At 47.6% G+C, this 12,366-nt stretch overlaps 1 long non-coding RNA gene across 1 annotated transcript in view; it reads left to right on the forward strand.

Moving 5' to 3' along the window:
• The window catches only part of LOC144827517 (uncharacterized), a 113,095-nt gene that overhangs the window by 19,302 nt on the left and 81,427 nt on the right, over window positions 1–12,366 (forward strand). Inside the window, exon 3 of the long non-coding RNA XR_013610228.1 lies at window positions 3,878–3,928. This is a non-coding gene — a long non-coding RNA (uncharacterized LOC144827517). The remainder of the gene's footprint in view (window positions 1–3,877; window positions 3,929–12,366) is intronic.

Genomic DNA, 12,366 nt, shown 5'->3' on the forward strand with positions numbered 1-12,366 from the left:
TTCCATTGACTTGATCCACACTCATTTTATTCAGATATTAAATAATATTTAATGATTTATTCTGCCAGAATGTACATAGGTTTGCAAGCAGAAACATGTTGAAATGTTAACAGAATTTGGCATTTAGTCTTTATTGATGAAACTTAAAAGAAACAACATACCAATGAAAAGCACTTGTTACTGCTTCTGCTCCCCAAGCATTCTGACATCAGGTATTGAATCAAATATTAAGAAGAATGTCTACATTAACATCAAAGTAATCATTTTAGTTTGTCTGCTGGAGATTGTTTGAATAAATGTATCATTTCTTTGCAAGCATTGGATCTTTCATATATTCACATGCTTGAATAAGTATCCCTTCGCCAAACAGCAGAACATATATACAAATTATTAAACATAAACACACACATTAATATATCCTTAGAGCTCGATGTAGCCGGCCCGACCGGCGATTAAAGGCCTGCTTAAGTATTAAAGGCCCAAGCCGAAGTCTCCAGTGGGATGCCATGAGCATGCAAAAAAAGTATACGGCAGAAGGGAACACAGTGAGAAGGGTGGTCCAGTAGGGTGTACGCATATGTGATAGTAAAAAGGATCATATCCTGAAAGAGGAGATAAATGTAATTAGCTAATCTGGATACTGGATCTCAGCTGTGACATTAGTGATGTGGCATTACGGTACTCAACTTAGAGGATAATAATAAATCCTCTCTCGTGGTGGAGAGGGGTGGTTATGTGGCCCTGAGCTGCAAGAAAATAAAAACTGCAGGCATGTAATGCCAAAATATAACATAGTGGGGTCCAGGGGTGTGGAGGCTGGGTATTTAGTGGGAGAGCGGTGGCAGTCACATGTGTTGTAGAATTCTGTACCTGATGAAGAATAAGTATCAGCAAAAGCGGTCGCGTACAGGTCTTCTAGCTATGTTATTTTTTTTGGTATTACATACTTGCTGTTTTGTATTTCCTTGCAGCTTAGGACCACATACCCACCCCTCTCCATCATGAGAGACTGTTTATTATTGCCCTCTAATGTGAGTATTATTACGCCTCCCCACTAATGTGACTGCTGAGACCCAGTATCCAAATAGGCTAATTACATGTATTTCCTCTCTCAGGATAAGATCTGTTTTACTATTGCATAAGCGTGCGCCCTACTGGACCACCCTACTACCAGTATTCCCCTTTCCTCTATACTATTTTTCACATGCTCACAGTATCCCTCTGGAGCATTTTGACATGCCTTTGTAAATAAGCACCTGGAGCAAATTTTGATTTTCTCCCAGAGGCTTATGGGTCACTAATCTTTCTTGTTCCTCTCCTCCCTCCTCCATAACCTGATAAAACAAGATATTATTTCCATTCACAAAGGATCCTATATGGCTTGTAATTACTACAATTTGGGTTCACAAAAACATATGGTTTCTTGCACCTTACATTTCCTCTTCTTTAAATTATTATATAAACCTTGCAATGAGCAACAACTAAGTTGGTTTTGTTTTGTAATTTCTTCACCTCTCAATTGCTCTTTCTCCTTTCTACTCTTCCTAATATATTGCGCATAATGTGTATGGCCAACACGATGTACCTGTTTGGATCACCTACATGCTATTCAATTCTGTACATATAAATATATGCTTTTTGCTTTAATCTTTTCTTATATTGCGGATATCACTAAATGCTCTAACTTACTTTTACATTGCATGGAACTGATGCATTTCGAAGCTTACCAAATTTGTATTTAACCTACAAACCACTTTATCTTACTAGGCCCATCTCAGTAACAAAATCCTCAATCTCACAATAATCTCAATAATTTCTCTGATTTCTACAAACCATAGGCCTCCGATGGATCTTTTTGTTGAGCTCACTGAGACTGGAATACTACGAAAAGTGAACAATTGTTCTATGAGGACCTGGAATAAAAAAATTGTTATCTCAAACCAAATCTAAACACTTTCTCAGCCACAGAAACAAATGCCTTGAGGCAAGAAATATGACCAAAAGAAAGAGACACAATCAATATTAATATAAGCCTCGTATTGCATGGACAAGTCAAGAAAATACATTTCAATTAAGATTTAATAACAACATTATTTTTACAGGTAGATTCACACCACTAAACAGAACATTATTAGAAAGCTGGAAAATCCTCTGTATAGAGAACAGGACAAATTCTGAGGTTCAGTTATCAATCATACAAACCAAAGCAAAGCTGATTGCTTCAAGTTTGTCCTCGGTTAGATCTGGTCAAGTCTAATGTGCAGCACCATATGCCACAGTCGGAGTCAATTAACCTCTCAGCCGAAAGGTTATTTCCCTGCACACTTTACCAGCTGGCAAAGTACAGGAGCCGAGGTTGCAGTTAGATATAGTTCAGTTCATAAAAGTCTATTCCACCCAATGGGGATGGAAAGGAGCATAGGAAAGATAATAGGGATCTAAAGTCTGTCCGACAGCATAACAGGAAGGAAAGGAAAATGATAACCAGTTCCCTCTCCTCCTCCTATTAGGCAATTATACCTCCAATGTTCCAGGTTTACACCCCTTAACATATTAATTCAATCAGTCCATGGGGTTCTCATTGGTTACTCATAGTGGGCTGTTGTGGGGTGATCAGTGAAACGCACAAATACAAGAGAATTGGGTAATCCTTTTTGCAAATTTCATTAAGTTCCATTAAGTTCATTTGTGTTCCCATTTCATCATTTCAAGTAGGTGGAACTTTACTTTGCTTACAGTCCATCCGTTCTCAGGTGCCTTTCCATGGGTTTGCAACAATACTGTTACATTTCTATTGAATATGCTTCTTAGTGACAGGTGAGTCCTTTATTAGCAAATACAGAAACGAAAATCCACAGAAAGTTCTCATAGGTCTTAGGTGACTGTCTCACATGATTTTATATGAATGCAGGGTAAAAGAAGCATTTGACCCTACAGAAAACTTTGCTCAATCACTACTGGTTTATTCATTTATAAAGCACACATTTTCATATATGCATTTTGATTCTCTTTACTATAGCAGTTATAGTTTCTGTAAGTTACTACATCTCAATATTAGGTACTACTAAAAGTTTTTTAAGGCATCATTTGTATTTTTCTTTATCAACTTATATTACCGTGTCACGCTCAATACATGTGTTATTAGTGAGAATAGAGAACCAACGGCAGACTCCAATTGTCGCACTTCCTCGATGTGAACTCTTGGTGAGTAGATTACTTGTATGATGGAAGTCGGTGTGCACACTCTGCTCCTGCACCCGCTGCTGTGGGATGCCAACTGTCAAGCAGAAATACAAAACTTAGAGAACAATGGAGCGGTGCACTCCCAAGTTGGTATAGTGTCAATAAAGAAGCTTGATCAGTGTCTTCATAGCAAAAATATATCAATCTTTATTTTAAACAATCCATGGGATTTGTGCAAAACATCAGCCAACGCGTTTCATTCAAAGGTTGAACTTCGTCGGGGCAAGATTAGCAGAAAATGTATATGGCGAGTATGATGCTTGTAGACAGTGGTTCTCTATTGACGCTATACCAACTTGGGAGTGCACCTCTCCATTGTTCTCTAAAACATGTGTTATTAGGTAGATGCTACAAAAGCTCAGATTTGCACTACCTAAAATCTCTTTAGTTTAAACGATTTTGCAGTTCAAGAAATTCATTATGCGTACATATATTTTCAGGTACAATGCACATTTGAATGTTATTATCACACAACTCTATGTTAACGATGTTTTATTTTCTCACAACTCATAAATACGTTCATGTGTAGTTCTCATGTTATCTTCTTTTATTTGGTTTATATTGTCGTATCATCATATAGAACACTTTGCATGCTTTTACGATGCAGTATTTATTCTTTTGTTTTTCAACTTAGCAGGTTAACATGTCTTCATCTGGAAATATTTGTCGAAATTAACTTTTACAGGTGAGAATTGATAAAGGGTAGACATCAGTTAATATCTACGCTCCATAAATCCCCCTTTGATGGCAAATCAAGCCATCACACATTCTTATCTTATCATCATTTGATCACATTCTGTCACTTTTAGAATGCAGTTGTCTTCATCGTTTCAACCTAGCCTGTTCCAAATGTCTCATGTCATTATATCCACCTTGCCTATTTTCTAATTCAATTCATGCTCTATTTCTTTTCTTCCCTTTAGTTTCTTCTTCAACTCCCTTGCGTTTACAATAACAATTTTTGATTATTATGATTAGTAAGCCAATAGCAATAGTTATTAATGGTGTCAGTATTTTTCGCACTTGACTTCCTCAAAGTGCTGCAAACCAACTTCCCACAGATGAGAATCCCTTTACAATGGTTTCCTAAGAACTATCAACTTTTAGCTCTGTTAGTTCTTTCCCTAAGTTAGTAATGGTGCTAAAATATTCCCGCTAATCTTTACTTTTGTCAGAGATATAAGTACAACACTGTAGAACCTTTAACATGCGACAGACTGCACCTTCTTTCACTTAAAGTACATCTAGAGCAAGCCGATTTTGTAGAAGCAATAGGCTAGATAGCAATCATTTCTGTATCTGTGACAAGAAATGCACCAGCAGTATCAGTTTAAGTCGATCTACCACAGTTAAAAGATTCATAATTTTGTGTGAATTTAGTATTACCCCCAAAGAGGGTATTATAGCTCCAAAAATATTTCCAATACTTTAAGCACCACTAATTCCTCTTCTTAAACGTGTGTGTTCTTTCTCATTGGTTCCATGTTTTCATTTACATTATACATTTTTGGAAAAACTACTCCCATGTAACAACATCCATACCATTGTTTTGGTAACCTGTAATAAGCATTCCTCCCACAAATGTAGTAGACTCCTGGAAATACAGGATCTGCCCCTGCTAAATATTTTCCTCAACCTCCAACAAGAACCTGGGACCTGTCATCCTCTTCAAGCACTGGGGACCCTGTGAGAGCTGCTGCTGCTGGGGGCACAACAGGTAAAGCGATGTGCCCACCTAGCGCTATACTGCCAGACCTGTACCCACCTAGCGCTCAATTGTCCGAGCTGTGCCTTCCAAGCGCTATCCTGAAGGAACTGTGCCCCTTAAAAGCTTTAGGAGCGGACTTTGCTCCTTGTTGCCAGCACTGATACCCCCCCCCCCTTGAGCCTGCTCATGTGGCAACCCAAGCGCTGTGCGAGTAATCGCGCTGCAGGCCCCCAATCACCGCCGCAGCCTAGGTACCAGCAATTCAGCGCTGTGTCAGGAAGCGCGCTATCTGCAGAAATCACCGCTGCGGCCCAGGCACCTTGAAGTCCCAAAGCGCTGCATGCGCCTCGAGCCTGTGTGTGCCTTTAACTCGGGCGCTACCGCCGAGCGCGCCTTGGGCCCAGAAATCACAGCTGCGGCCCCGGCACCACGTGAGAAGAATCCGCTGTGGCCCAAAAGTCATCGCTACAGCCCCCGAAGCCTGGGGAGGGTCGCCGCAGTAGTGGAGAGGGCCGCGCTAGGCCCTGAAGCATTTCCCCCAGTTGTCGACGTCATCGGCTGCGTCTCGTGGATGGCGCATTCCCATTGGTTCCTGCGGCCGCGCCCACCGGCAGCCGCATCCTGATTGACTGCCGTGCCCGCCCCCCCAGGACGCCGTGACCCGATTGGCTCCGGGGCCCGGAGGAGGCCTGAGGCTCGGGGCTGATCCTGCACGTTGCCGGAGGGGCTCCACGGCAAGTGGGAGCCCCTCAAACAATTTCCCTGCCACCACCCCCTCCAGGTGAGAGCCCTGCGGGAGCAGAGCAGCAGGCTGCCTGGGAAGCGAGGTGAGATCTCTGCCAGCATCGGGGCTGCCGTCAGAGCGCAACGAGAGTGGAGCAGCAGCCCCGTGGTTGCTCAGGAGACTGGGACCAAGCCGCACAGGCTCCATATTACCCCTTCGCTGCGGGGGGTAATTCCCCCACTGTGCTGGGGAGCGGGGGCGCGCACATCGCTCCCATGCTCGTCATGAGGCACGGCGCTCCGGTGCAAGCCCTGGTAAGTGCAATCAATTCAACCACTTGTGCTGAATACACTCCTTTCAACCACACTACTTTTACTACACCCACCACAGTACAGATAGCATATGCAGCTCGCAAGGTACCTCGGGAATCTCTAAAACAGGATCCATCCACAAACAGAACATGATCTGATTCAGGCAATGGGACATCTTGGATGTCAGGACGCAGTTTGATACACAGTTCAGTCACATCCAAACAATCATGATCCACTTCATCCATCACATCTTCATGACCTGGCAACGTCATCATGGTAGCTGGATTCAAACTTGTGCATCTTGTCACAGTCACATTTTCTGCTTCCAAAATCACTTGCTCATATTTGGTTAACCGACTATTTGTAAGATGCTGTGTTCTAGTTTGGGTAAGCATAATCTCAACAGAATGAGGAACATACACTTTCAAAGGATGACCCATCATAATATTCTCACACTGCTCCAAACTCACACATGTTGCAACAACAGCCTTCAAACATCAGGGCAACGCAACAGCTACGGGATCTAAAGTAGCTGAAAAGTATGCAATAGGTCTGCGAGCAGTTCCATAAATTTGCGTTAGAACTGATAGTGCACAACCTTTGTGCTCACTGAAGAACAATGAAAAACTCTTGTTAAAGCCGGGCATTCCCAATACTTGAGCTTGACACACATTGTCTCGCAGTTCATGAAAAATGCACATGCTTTCCACATCCCATGGAATGGGATCAGACACTTCTTTGTGTGTAAGTCTTTGCAGTGGCTTGGCTGTCAGAGAAAAAATTGGTATCCACTGCCTGCAATAGCCAACCATTCCCAGAAACATGCAAACCTCTTTTTGGGTACTCAGCAGATTCGTCTGTAAAATAGCAGTGATACGAATCTGAGACATCTTCCTGACTCCTTTTTCAATGAGGTATCCCAAATAGAAAACTTCTCTTTTGCAAAATTGGATTTTTGTGGGTGCCACCATGTTAGAACTGGAGTCACCAATTCCGACACGGCAGCTTGGTGCGAGGCAGGAGGCACCCGAAGGCAATGTGTAAAGCAGTGGTACAGCACACACTCGCACTGAGACAGTAACTTGCACGCAATCGAATGGCACCACACCAGGTTGTTTCATAAACCAAGACTCTTTATCTACTTTTAGTTCAGGCAGGTAACACTTCTGAAGATATTAGGCCAATGGAGTCAACATCTCTGTCATCAATTCAATAAAGATAACACTTGTGATATTCAGGGTCATCATAGGCAACATCTCTTATGCAAACATTAGTAAAGGTAACATTCCCCTCTGCACTTCCGCGAAGAGGCAACACTTTGGGAGCATGAATACAGCATCAAAACATTTCAGTAACATTACCTATGCAGGTACACTCTCTAAGCAGACCAGACCCTATGCAAGGGTTTACTCACGATACATTCCTTAAGCAGTGTTCAGGCTGCAGGTAATCATTCTCATGGGGAGATGCCCTGCAAGTCACAACTTTTAGGGTGATGTACACTCCGAATACCACCTCGTGTGCAGGGCTTTAACTTGAGCAAACGTTGTCATGAGGGGGTTAACACCTTCGATGCTCATGACGAGCTGAGCTTGTCATGAGGCACGGTGCTCCGGTGCTCATCACAAGCTCAGCTCGTCATGAGCCGTGGAACGCTCACACGTGGGGATAATTCCCCTGCTGTGCTGAGCGTTCCACAGGAACGGGTGCAGCTGTGACGAGCAGAGCTCGTCCCGAGCTGAGCTCGTCATGAGCATGGGGGCGCTGTGCGTGCCCCCGCTCCCTAGCACAGCGGGGGAATTACCCCTCGCAGTGAAGGGGTTATATGGAGCCTGTGCGGCTTGGTCCCAGTCACCTGAGCAACCACGGGGCTGCCGCTCCACTCTCGTTGCGCTCTGACGGCAGCCCCGATGCTGGCAGAGATCTCACCTCCCTTCCCAGGCAGCCTGCTGCTCTGCTTCCGCAGGGCTCTCACCTGGAGGGGGTGACAGCAGGGAAATTGTTTGAAGGGCTCCCACTGGCCGTGGAGCCCCTCCGGCAACGTGCAGGATCAGCCCTGAGCCACAGGCCTCCTCCCGGCCCCGGAGCCAATCGGGTCGCGGCGTCCTGGGGGCCGGGCACAGCAGTCAATCAGGATGCGGCTGCCGGTGGGCATGGCCGCAAGAACCAATGGGAAAGCGCCTTCCATGAGACGCAGCCGATGGCGTCGACAACTGGGGGAAATGCTTCAGGGCCTAGCGCGGCACTCTCCACTACTGCGGCGGCCCTCCCCAGGCTTCGGGGGCTGTAGCGATGACTTCTGGGCCACAACGGATTCTTCTCACGTGGTGCCGGGGCCGCGGCGGGGATTTCTGGGCCCAAGGCGCGCTCGGCGGTAGCGCCCGAGTTAAAGGCACACACGGGCTCGAGGCGCATGCAGCTCTTTGGGATTTCACGGTGCCTGGGCCGCAGCGGTGATTTCTGCAGATAGCGCGCTTCCTGACACAGCGCTGAATTGTTGGTACCTGGGGTGCGGCGGTGATTGGGGGCCTGCAGCGCGTTTACTCGCACAGCGCTTGGGTTGCCACATGAGCAGGCTCAAGGGGGGGAATCAGTGCTGGCAACAAGGAGCAAAGTCCGCTCCTAAAGCGTTTAAGGGGCACAGTTCCTTCAGGATAGCGCTTGGAAGGCACAGTTCGGACAATTGAGCGCTAGGTGGGTACAGGTCTGGCAGTATAGCGCTAGGCGGGCACATCGCTTTACCTGTTGTTCCCCCAGCTGCAGCAGCTCTCACAGGGTCTCCAGTGCTTGAAGGGGATGACAGGTCCCAGGTTCACAGCGCTAGTTGTTAGCAGGTCTTAATTGCAGGTTCTTGATTGCAGTATCTTGGGGGACAGGTTCGGGTTGAGTTGGCAGGCATGAAAGGTAGTATGGTTCCCTAAGGCACACTGGAGTTGGTCTCCTGGGTTTCTCCCTCACTGGGCAAGGTCAGCAGGCTGGCAGAGTCCCTCAGCTATCTTGGGTACAGCAGGGCCTAAGCTCAGTCAGTCTCAGTAGTGTAGGTTCCCTCTAGGCCCAACCGCCTATACTCCGGCAGAGGTTTCCCCAGGTCCAGTGTTGCCCCAACTAACTAGACAGATTTCCCTCCTTTCCTCTTATACCCCTAGGTCAGGTGACCCTCCTGAAAAGGCGGCAAGCATAACTCCTCCCTGGGCTGGAAGGATCCAGGAGCTTCTACAGGTTAGTCTATGGGACAAAAAGGCGGGACGGCAAAGATACAGTATCAGGATGTCCCAGCCTGCTCCTAACTACTAGTGCGTGTATGTTCAATGGCCACTCCGCAGTAGCAGGGGACTGTGGCAGTTATGTTATTAGGAGAGAGCACCTGCACCTCAGCACTGTTTGGCAGTGGTAAGGAGCCAAGAGGCCTAGGTCCAACAAAAAGATGGTGGCAAAAATGAGGCGCAAAGGGAAAAAATGTGGGGTAATATCACCCTAGGGCTGACAGGTCTAACACACCTTATGTCCACTTATTGCCAAATGAATAAACACAAACCTCTTTTGTACCGGGTGCAACCAGCAAATCATCTATGTATTGCACAGGCACAGAGTTATTTGGCATTTCTTATGATTTCAAATTTCTCTTCAAGATTTGGTTGAAAATTGAAGGACTCTCTGTATAACTTTGTGGAACTTGGCACCATGCCAAGACATGGTTTCCGAACCATAACGCAAACAAATATTGGCTATCCGGATGCAAAGAGATCGAGAAAAAGGCTTGACACAAGTCAATCACTGAAAACCATTCAGCTTCACAAGGAATAGGATATAGAATCACAGCAGGATTTGGTTCAATTGGACAACATGGTATCACAATTTGATTTATTTTTCTTAAATCCTGGACAATTGTAAATTTCCCATTTAGTTTTCAAATTTCCATGATAAGTAAATTACACTTGCTTCCCACAATCTCTCTCAGGATTCCTTGCTCAATCAGGGCTTCGAACAAAGGTGTTATGCCTGCAATGGTTTCTGGACTGTACACTGGAGTTCTAGGAAATACTGCATTTGTCTTTACTGTGATTCAACTTGAATCTACTTCTTTCATCAACCCAATAGCCTTTCCTGTGAAGTCCCACACCTCTGGTAAGACTGTGTCTCGCAGTTCAAGGGGTAAAATATTTCCAGTAAGTAAAGGATATAATCCCTCTACTTTTATCTTTTATCTGGTCATTTTAAACACCATATCTACATCTGTTGTATGGAATTCTATTCCCTTTGGAGTACAATAGATGGATCAATTCATTTTGCACAAGAAGTCTCGCCCTAATAAATTCACTGAACCACAAACTCGTTTTAATCTTCCAAAGACCCAATTTTGGCAGAGGGCGTGGCTAGCGGCCGAGAGCAATGACCGCAGTCTAGGTGTGCTCCGATCGACCCGTGGCCTTAACTGAAGACACAGCCCACGGATCCGAAAAAACTTTGGCGGAGACGGCGTGCCGTGCTGCCCGGCGCCCCTGAGAAGCTCCGGTGAGGGGTTTGCGGACAGTGGACCCTGAGTGGAGGGGGTTGGATTGCCGGAGAGACCTGGGGCCGGACCACGCAAAATGGCGACGCCGGCGTAGGACGGCGATCGGAGGTGCGACCGCCTGAGACCTGCTATAATCTCGCCCAACTGCCTGCTCCCACTGGCTCAGTTCATCAACAGCGGGGAGGTAGTGTTGCAGAGGGCTGATGAGTGTCTTCTGAGTTGTGCTGCGGAGCGGCGCGGAGGTGCGGAGGGGCCGGCCCCGGGGGACGCTATAAATTTAGGTCCCGGCTTCGGGGCCTAGTATCTGCAGACATTGGGTGCGACGTTCTAAGTGCCCGGGGCCAGGGTGTTGCGGGCCCTCCCTCCCTCCCCCTCATAGACAACTGGCCACAACTTACCTGCACTGAGGGGAGCGGAGGTGCCCCGGGGTGCACGGGAGGGCCCCGAGACTGGCTCCCGGTGAGCGGTGGGACCGGAGTGAACGGTGACCGGAGGTGCGGCGGGCGCCGCATGAGACCCCCTCTCTGCCTGCGTCCTACTGATCCTGCCGGCCTGGCCCACCGAGTGTGGAGGGGTGACTCCGAGGGGCGACGAGGGACAGATCACGCACTGGATTGTGTAGCTACTGGGAGTTGCGGTGAGGAGGGCCCAGGAGACTGCTGTATGTTTGGGCCTTGGAGTTGGGGCCTGTCCCTGGCAGACATTGGGAGGGGCGCTGTGGCTGCTCGGGACTGGGGGGCTGCGGGCCCCCCCCTCCACGGATTACTGATCCTTTCATGCCCACGCTGCGAGAGGTGATAAAAAAGGCACCTCGGAGACTTTAGGGGCACCGCCCCCCCCACCCCCCCCTCCACTGTAAGCGCTATAGCCTGGCTGCAAGATAGAGGTGGCAGTACTGACCAGGACTGGTTTCTGACCTGCTGATGCTCGGTGCCCTGCGGCGGAGGTCCCTGGAATGTGCCTGGAATAATGAAGGAGCAGACCAGAGGATGATTAGTGGCAGAAGCCTTGGTGTGGTTGTGCACTTCTCCCCCCTCTCCCTGTGATCCTGTGAAGCCATCAACACCCTGTTGCTTCCGCGTGCCATCAATGGGGTGCTGCCCTAAAATACCATGATGGGTGACCTCTCTGTTATGTGACGCAGTGGTGAAGGGGACTCTGGACACTCTTCATGTTTATGGCAGGGACTGGTGATGCCCTTGTGGAGCGGAGGAGCCAAGGTATAGCAGCGTGGGGTTCTTTGATGTTCGCGCTTTTGTCCCGGGGCCCTCCCCTGCACGACGGTACTGTCTATTGAACGGAATTATCTGTCCTTCCTTCCCTGCAGAGTGGCGATTACTGGGGACACCTTCCTGGGTCTTGGCCAGTGACGTTGAGCTGATCATCTGCTGCAGTAGGCCGAGCGACCTGCTCGGAGGCACCAGTGTGGACATATTACGATTGCACCCGTCGGATATTGCTGGCATATTCCAAGGTACTACCGGCTACTGAAAAGCGTTATTGGGCTCTAGAGCGCCGCGAGCAGCCCGGAGTGCATGCTGTTGCCCCTGATGATCTGTAGGATATCATAGCAGGCTGCAGTTACTGTTGGTGCACGTGCTCCTGGCTAACCTTCTATGCCACCGAGGAGGATGGCTGCAGGGGGCAGAGGTTCCAAGAGAGCCCCTCAGGCGCAATTGGCCAAATTCGCCTGGACCAAGGGAGGTGACAAAGGAGACTCGCCGAGAATGAACAAAGACAACGCTGAGGTGTCGCCATCCCCGATCAAGGAGCCCACGCTCCACGACGTAATGGCGGCCATAGGAGGCATGCGCACGTCATTGGACTCTGTCACAACTGAGGTTTCCCTGCTTCATGCAGACTTCAA

The sequence above is a fragment of the Lissotriton helveticus genome, chromosome 4_1, assembly GCF_964261635.1.
Source record: "Lissotriton helveticus chromosome 4_1, aLisHel1.1, whole genome shotgun sequence".
Lineage (NCBI taxonomy): Eukaryota > Metazoa > Chordata > Amphibia > Caudata > Salamandridae > Lissotriton > Lissotriton helveticus.